This window comes from Mauremys mutica, chromosome 22 (assembly GCF_020497125.1).
Source record: "Mauremys mutica isolate MM-2020 ecotype Southern chromosome 22, ASM2049712v1, whole genome shotgun sequence".
Taxonomy (NCBI): Eukaryota; Metazoa; Chordata; order Testudines; family Geoemydidae; genus Mauremys; species Mauremys mutica.
In genome coordinates this window covers 17500324-17509075 of record NC_059093.1, presented here as the reverse complement: position 1 = coordinate 17509075, position 8752 = coordinate 17500324, and the positions used below count along the sequence as shown (strand labels likewise).

The 8752-nt window shown below is 54.3% G+C and overlaps 1 long non-coding RNA gene across 1 annotated transcript; it reads right to left on the bottom strand.

Annotated features, from left to right (window-relative positions):
- Positions 1–662: 662 nt before the first annotated feature.
- Positions 663–2717, bottom strand: LOC123354782. The gene is made up of 3 exons (XR_006574877.1): positions 2625–2717; positions 1929–2119; positions 663–744 (listed from the first exon to the last, which is right to left on the bottom strand). It is a non-coding gene; the product is annotated as an uncharacterized LOC123354782 (long non-coding RNA).
- Positions 2718–8752: the final 6035 nt, after the last annotated feature.

The window sequence follows — 8752 nt, the reverse complement described above, 5'->3', positions numbered from 1 at the left end:
CCCTTCCCGTTCACAGACTGTCTGCTGGTTGGATGCCCTAGGCCTGGTGTCCAGGTAACCCTAACTGGCCCAGCTGCTGCTCTCAGCCAGGTTGGTTTGAATCCCAGGATTGCTATGGCTACAAGGGAACGAGAGAGCAGGCCACATGCGGACGAAGGACAGTCTTGCAGTTAAGGTCCTAGATTAAGATTCTAGGGGAGCTGGATTCAATTCCTGGCTCTGCTCCGGACTCGTGTGACCCTCAGCAATGTACTTAATTTCTCTGTGCCTCACTTCCCTGGGGCTAGCAACCCGTCCGTTATCTCGATTGACAGAGAGCGTCTGTCACCATTGCATGTGCAGCGCCAAGCACAATGGGGTGCTGAGCTCAGCTGGGGTCTCTGGTTGCTACATTAATAAAAATAATCATTAAAGCGGCAAAAAGAGTGTGTGGGGGGAGTGGTTAAAAGTGGAGGTGAAAGGCCAACCAGTCTCAATAAAACAGCACCCAAAATGGTAATTAGCCGAGCGGTGAGATGGTACACAGATGAAGATGGGCAATTAACGGTAAGAAAGGGTAGCTAATGAATAGCAATCAGAGCACTGAGATGGTGATTGACAGCAGTCGATGGTAATGAGCAGTAGCCAAAGACTGTCACTATCAGTGAGATGGGAATCAGTTACCGGTATTCAGCTAGCAATTGCAGGGGAGTGCAGTCTGTGCACGCTGGTCACTTGCAATGGGAGGGCAGCCAGGCGCTGGAGCTGGTTTGAAAAGAAAAATCTTTTTTTTTAATGTCTGGGGGTAGACGTGTTAGTCTGTATCCACAGAAACAACAAGGAGTCCAGTGGCACCTTAAAGACTAACAGATTTATTTGGGCATAAGCTCTCGTGGGTAAAAAAACCTCACTTCTTCAGATACTCACGAAAGCTTATGCCCAAATAAATCTGTTAGTCTTTAAGGTGCCACCAGATTCCTTGTTGTTGTTTTTTTAAATATCCATGTTTCTGTATTTGGTCATTCTGGGATGAAACCAGGACCTTTGGGAATAGCTCAGAGCAGGGCCTCCTAGGGTATGTCTACACTGCAATTAAAATCCTGCGGCTGGCCCACGCCAGCTGATTCGGGTTCACAGGGCTCCCTCGGGCTGCAGGGCCATTTAAGTGCAGTGTAGATGTCCAGGCTCGGGCTGGAACCTGGGCATTAGGACCCTGCGAGGCGGAAGAGTCAGTTTCAGAGCCTGGCCTGCAGTCCCAGCCGGAACATCTACACTGCAATGAAACAGCCACACAGCCTGAGCCCTGCAAGCCCGAGTGTCTGGCACTGGCCAGCCGTGGATGTCCCATTCCGTGTAGAATACCCCTAGTCAAGGGCCTTAACCCCTGGGCTACTGGCTTTTCTAAGGTAGTGTCTGCTCTCCCTGGTTTTGACCATAAATCCCACCCTGGCCCTGAGACACGCCCCCGGTGAAAGTTTCGTTGACACCAATGTTTCCACAAAACGGTTTGGTTTTGACGAATTGGCATTTTCCAGTGAAATACCATTTCAGCCCCAGTTCCCTCCCAGCGAACCACAGCCAGAGCTAATCGGGGTCTGGTGACTCCAGTGGGTGTTGGCACAGGCCCTAGCAGCACAGTGGCCCTGCACACCTAAAATACCCTTGAAAATCTGGCCCGGGGTGTGCTCTGCTGGAGCACACACCGTATGGAACTCAGCCCCCCACAGAGCATTGGTGCCAGGTCCTTTCTGCATGTAGGTGGGGTTTGCTGGGTCTCCGGTGTGGCTGGGAATACGGCTCTTTGCTCTCCTCTGACTGTAGTCTTTAAACCATGATTTGAGGACTTCAATGGCTCAGACACAGGTTTGATACAGGAGTGGGTGGGTGAGATTCTGTGGCCTGCGTTGTGCAGGAGGTGAGACTAGATGATCATAATGGTCCCTTCTGACCTTAAAGTCTATGAGTCTATGTACAGGCACAAGAGCCTGCTGTTGATACAGGACAGTAGCAAATCGGTAGCCAGCTGAGACTTTGTGGCTGCCATTGTTCTGCATGTCAGGGCCAATGAGACTTTCACAGAGATGGTGAGACAAGAACTGGAGCTCTTCTTCTCCAAAAGCACTGGCCTCTGCAACATGAGCTAAAGGAGAATCACCATCACCCTGTGCCACCAATAAGCCTATCCCTTGTAGCCTGGCAGTTCCAATTCCCTCCAGTAGAGGGCAGTGAGACACATACAAACTAGCCTGTCGCTACAGCCCATCTGCCAGTGGGGCGTAGGGTGACCAGACCGCAAGTGTGAAAAATTGGGACGGGAGTAGGGGGTAATAGGTGCCTATGTAAGACAAAGCTCCCAAATATTGGGGGTGTCCCTATAAAATCAGGACATCTGGTCACCCTAATGGGGCAGCAGCAGTGGGATTTTCTCTTTGCTTAAGAAAACAAGGCAATTAAATGGAAAAACCTCCGTTAATGCATCATTCAAAGGGACCTCTGGAGAAAAACAGAGCTGCATGGAGAAAGGTGGCCTCAATTTTTTTGGCAATAGACATTAGTTCTGGTTGTGTTGTACATTGAAATATCAAAGCCATGGGGCCTTGCATCTTAGAGACACCCCTCTGAGGCACAGACCCCTCTCTGGTTACCCTCGCTTGGTGGGTTGGTAATTTGTCGCCTATATCAGCAGTTGACACGTTGAGGTGGTTTGGGCTCTGCCCACTTGCCTGCCTGCTCCTTCATGCCCAGATCCCAGGTCTGGGTAGCCATGCAGGGTGTCAAGGGGTCTCTTGTCCTCCTAGCTTCGCTCTGTGACATAGTTTGAGTCACAATCTAGCCCTCAGGTAATATTTCAAAGCTCCTCAGGGGTGGCCCTGTAGCCCAGTGCCACTCTCCAGCCCTCAGGAGGGGACAGAGCGAGAGAGGCTGGCCATAGAGTGCGAGGGAGAGACAAGCCATGATAAATGACTGTCAGGGAGCGCCTGGGGCAGTGGCCATTGACGAGACCCACTGGAGAGGCAAACCTGGCCTTAGAGGTGAGGGCACAGCAAGTCCAAAGGGGCCGGATTGGTCAAGCCAGGCTCAGTGCGTGGGAAAGGAGCTGGTTCTCAGAGCAGTGAGTAACTGGCGCTGTGGGAGCAGAGCTGCTGGGCCCCCGGGAGCTGATTAATCAGCGAGGCTGAGTTCAGGGGGATTCTGTGTACTGTGCTAATAAGGGGAGATAGGGTATCTCCATGGGGCAGGTCCTGCTCTGGGAGTCCCACCCCGCCTTTCACAGCATGCCTTCAGCTCAGGGCTGGGATGGAGCACAGGCTGCTCTGTTAATTAGCTTCCTGCACTTTGGACTTGGCGCGAGATTGGAATAAGATGAACTAATTTGTAACAAAGGACGGAGGTTAAAGCAGGGGCTGTGCCGCCACTTCTCTGCATCCCAGAGAGCCCCTCCTTGCCCAGCACTGCGGAGCGTTACCCTGGAGCTGGAGCAGAGCTAGGCAACCTGGCTACAGCACAGCCGATAGCATGGACAGGCCTCTGTCCCTAGAACTGGGCTCGGGCCCAGCACAGGGCGCCCGGCAGAGCAGTGTGGACCCAGAGACACACGGGATGGGCAGGGCTGAAGAACTCACTGGCCTTGTCCCCAGAGAAGCCGCTGCTCAAACCAACTGAAAGAGGGGCCAGGCTGGTTTCCGAGTGCTCGCTCAGTGGCTAACACCCCCATAGGGGCTGCTTTCAGACCTGGACCTCTTTTGTCCCTCTCCTTCTCAGCAGCAGCTTCCATGTAATATAACCCTCCTGCCAATGCCGCATGCCAGCAACCAGGGCCAGGTTCGGTAGATCTAGGGTCCCTCTTGGAAAATCCCTAAAACCAGCTGGAACCTTCACCCAGAAACCAGGGAATCTCCCAGGTTGAGCCCACTCATGAGCACCCCGGCACCGCTTGCAGACAGGAGGGTCTGGACTTGGGGGAAGGGAACAGAGTCATAACCCTGGGAAATCACAGCAACCGAACAGGCCTGCAGAACAAGATCCTCCCTGCCCCGGCTGTTTGGCAGCAGTCTGTCTATTTCCCCTCCCCCCGACCAGTGAGAATGTCCCACAGGTAACAGTGCCATGACACCCCACCTCACCCAGCCACCGCCCTGCCCTGCCGCAGGGAGCAGCGAGTAGCTACAATCCGAGTCTCTTTGCAGCTCTGCCTCCAGCCCCAGGGAAGCTGCTTTCTTGGTCCTACCTGGAGATGCCCCCACCTAACGATTCAGCTTTCCTAAGGGGCTGGGTAGAGGGGGCCTGGCAGGGGTCACTCAGCTCCGTTGCTGGGCTCTGCCATGGCTCTCCTAGCAAAGTCCTATGGGAAAGGAGCCAAGAGCACACAGGACCCTTGAGCAAAGTCCTGGCTGCTTGGAAATAAGCTTTTGTCCCACGGTAAGAGCTCCCCGCACCAATCCACGGTCATGTGTGGTGACTCCGCAAGTGTCACTCAAGGAATTGTGGGTAGGTAGCCTATGCAAATACAGCCCGTTCCCCTTGTCACCACAGCAGGGGCAGGGAGCTCTCTCTGGCCGCAGGGCGTCTGTTAATAACGATGGGCAGAGCTTCGTCCGGCTCACACAGCACCTGGCACTTCTCGGAGCTTTGTCCCACTGGGGCCTTCCTCATCCTGCCCCCTGCAGCTGAGGGCCTCTCTGTGCCAGTGCCAGGTTGCAGCAGACCCCTGGGGCCAGGCCTTCTGGCTGGCAGGGCGGGACTGAGATCACCCGGGCAGTGCTGTGGAATGGCTGGCTTGGTGCTCTGCCCGCTGCCCTGAGCCTGGGAGCGGAGAGAAGTGCTCCTGAGCTGGCAGTGGGCCCTGCTGGGCCATGCAGAGCTGCTGGCATTTACTTCAAAGGGGGCTGGTGGCCTCCTACTAAAACTCAGTGGGGTTTTTGGTTGCTTAGCTCCTGGTACCAAAAGAAAGGGGAGGGGTCGATGGGAAATCAGGACCCTGCGACTGACAGTCCCCAAGGACAATGGGGAGAAGCCAAGACTCCAGGTCAGCCTGGTTGACAGGGCGGGCAGGATAATCAGGGAGTCAGGCGACTGAGGCGGGGGTCCCGTGCTCCGCGTGAGCTGGAATTGCCTGGGCCGGAGTGGGGCCGAGCTAAGGAGAGAGCAGGGGCCCGGGCTGAGCTGGGCAGCATGGCCACACCAGCAGAGGCACCAACTTCCTAAGTTCCCTGGGGGTGCTTGACCCCCCGCTCTGCCCCAGGCTCTGCCCCCACTCCACCCCGTCCCCCAAGCCTGCACCCCTGCCCCACCTCTTCCCACCATGTTCCACCTCCTCTGCTGTCTTGTCCTGTCCCCGCTCCTTCCCCTGCCCCCTGGCACCTCCTGCATGCTGCTGAACAGCTGATCGCAGCGGGCGGAAGGCGCAGGGAGGGGACGACCTGATCGGTGGGGCTTCCAGTGGGTGCTGATCACCCACTATTTCTTTTCCGTGGATGCTGCAGCCCCGGAGCACCCATGGAGTCGGCGCCTATGCACGCCAGCCGGAGTCAGAGAGAACCAGAGAAGCAGCCCAGCGAGCAGGCCCATGCTGGGAGCAGCCAGAGAAGCAGCCCAGAGAGCAGACCTGTGCTGGGAGCAGAGCTGCCATAACCGGAGCCAGAGGGGCCAGAGAAGCAGGCCAGGGAGTTGGAGGCAGAGCAGCAGCAGTGCTGAGGCAGAGTGGAGCTGGAGCCATCCGGAGCCAGGTGCAGTGAGCTGCTAGGGAGAGCGAGGGGGGGACCCTGTGCAGTGGGCCCAGTGCAGGGAGATGCCCCCAGCCAAGAGGCCTTGCAGGCCAGACTTGGAGTGGGATCATAACCCCCGGGGGTGGGGGAGCTGACGCTGGGAAGAAGGGTCCTGCCACCTAGAGCCTGAAGGCCTGTGGCCACTGCCAGAGCGAGTGTCTGACCCGCAGCATCCCTGCAGCGCAGCCAGGGCCTGAGACGGAGGCCTGGGACGTGTGAGGAGCAGACTGGGAACTTCCCTTACCTTCCAGAGATGCTGGTTGTGATGTCCCCATGCCACAGAGTGAGGTGACGGGTTTTCCTTTAACCTTTCCCTTATATTTCCTTAGTTTGTTTTAATTGATTGCTGTTTAATAAATTGTATTTGCTTCGAACTGTATGTGATGATCAGTGGGCCAGGGAAGTATGCAGTGTGGAGAGAGCACCCCGGAGTGGGGACACGCTAGCCCCTGCCCTAAGTGACCACGACAAGGATGGGGGTCGAGCCCCCCCCCAGAAATCCTGGGTCCAGCCTTGTCGGGGCTATGAGGACTCTGCCACCAAGAGGTGGAAGGGGAGTCCTTGAGGTCAGGCAGGCATCTGGGTAAAGGGAGTGGGAGCAAGGACTCAGATCCTTTCGCTAGCCCGTTTCACTGGGATAATTTATAAGCCAGAAAAATTGCCCACAATAGCAGGACCATTCCCCCGCTTACACAGGGAGGGCCAGATGCTGCTTTTACGGGCGCTGGTGTAAATCTAGAGGAACGTCATTGGCGTCGGTGGGGGGAGGTTGAGGTTCTAAGAGTTTCTTAGCGAAGCCCAGGAGCAAAGTCCCATAGAGTGGGGCGTCGCAGGAGGTAGGGAGTGGGGGAGGGATGCAGAGCAGGGGGTGCCCAGGGAAGGGATCAGGCCCAAACCTGCTGATCTATGACCCAAGCCATCAGAGAGCGCACACCCTAAAGGACCAAAGCCTGGAACACCTGGATTAGGTTGCATGTCATGCGGAACAACCTGCTGGTCCAGGATAGATTGTCAAATCTCTTCGCTGAATGATGGACAAAACCAGGGTCAATTGGAGCTCCGAAAAAAGGAGCTGAATTCCTCAGACAAAATGCTCCCAGCACCTCACACGATCAACTGTGACAACAGTGCCGTGTGTTGGGCAGGTTTCAACGCACCCTGCTGTGCTGGTGTCGTTCACACGCGCATTCTAGGTGGTGTTCTAACATGTAACGTCTGAAACAAGTTAGAGGCAAATTGAGATCGGCGCCATTAAAAGGCCCCTGTAAACATACCCTTGATGCACAGTGTTCCCTGAAATGTCTGACTGTGGCAAGCTCTTTTGTCCCGTTTATTTATTGGCATGTGATTCACAAAGGAAAATGGACAGACTGATGAATAAAACACAATCCCACTGCCCTCCGGAGAGGAAACAGGGCTGGAATTTACCAACCAGTGTACCAGACATTGGGCCAAATTCTCTGCTGGTGTACATTGCGGCAACTCCCCTGAAGTCAGTAGAGCTGCCCTGATTTACACCAGCAGAGAATTTGACCCATCATGGTTATCTTTACTGTGCATAAAATGCCTCTGGAATTCATAATTGGCAATTCCCCAGTTTATTAATGCCTTGGTCTAATGTGTACAGCAATGTGCCTTTTCTATAGTGCTGAACAATAGGAGCTTGGGGGGCTGAGATGTTAATTAGACTCCGAAGTGCCACCTCCGGCTGCAGCTCCAGGGCTGTCCAAAGCGAAGGCAGCACGTTCGTTACAATAAGTGCTAATGACTACATTTGAAAAGTGCAAACTGTAGGAGGCAGAGGGGCATAATGGGGAGAAAACAGGCAGCCAGGGAGCAAGGGGACAAGGAGAGAATCACCAGAATGGCTGGAAATCCCCAAAGGATGGTGTGCCGGCCACAAAACGCATGGGTGTGCGAGTGTGGCTGCATGTGCACTGGGCTCTCACCTGCAGGGTCAGCTCTAGACCAAATGATGCCCCAGGAGAGGAGCATCTTTGGTGCCCCCCTCACACACGCCATTTATTAAAATTTTGAATGTCTCTATTTTGTATTACATTTGTAGCCTATTTCATGACTTTGATGCGCGATTTGCATGCATGATTCATCCCTGTCATATCGACAATAAATTTGCATGCTAGCCTCTGTAAATCTGTATTTATTCATGCCATATATAAGCAAATACAAAAAATCATTTCCTCTAAGCTTATAGAAACCTTTTACATCTTAAGAATAACTGAAATGTACGCACATCAAGAAATTGAACAGTCACCAACACTGGGTAGACCAGAGTGTTACGGTAGGAGCCAGCCTTAGAATGTTAATGCTAGTCCTTTAGTTCAACAGGTTGCTTTTCTCACCTTTGCCCTTGTGAACTGAAGCACGAGCATCAGAGAGATCCAAAGACTGGCCACTGGCATTTGCAAGCGATGCCAGTCCCTTACCGGCCATCAAAGATATGTTTTAATGAGCCAGGGGTTTGAAAAGCTGCCCTCGCCGCTCGCAACTGTGGCCGGCAGCGAGAGCAGAATCCGCAAAGCTGTCAGCACGTTAGGAAACGTGTCCTTCAAGTCTGCAGCATGACTGAACTGGAGAACTTGGAGTGGAAAGCGCTTCCAGTGAGCAGTTGTGGATTTAGAGTTAGTGGGGCCTAGGGCGGAGCTTCATTTTTGCCCCCGTCCCGGGACACAGCCGAGAAAAAGAGCAATTCTCTTTTATCTACCCCCGGTTTTTCATTCTTTTTTTCTTCATCCTCCTCCTATATTTTAAGTAATGGGAAGTAAATGAACATAAAGTGAGGCACCTTGATTGGGGGAGGGGTGCAGGAGGGGTATGAGGGGTGCGGGCTCTGGGGGGAAGTTTGGTTGCTGGATGGAGGCTCTGGAGTGGGGCAGGGGTTGGGGTGTGGGACGGGGTGAGGGGTGCAGGCTCTGGGCTGGGGCAGAGGGTTGGGGTGCGGGAGTGGGGCAGTGCTTACCTCAGACGGCGCAGCTCCCAAAGTGACTGGC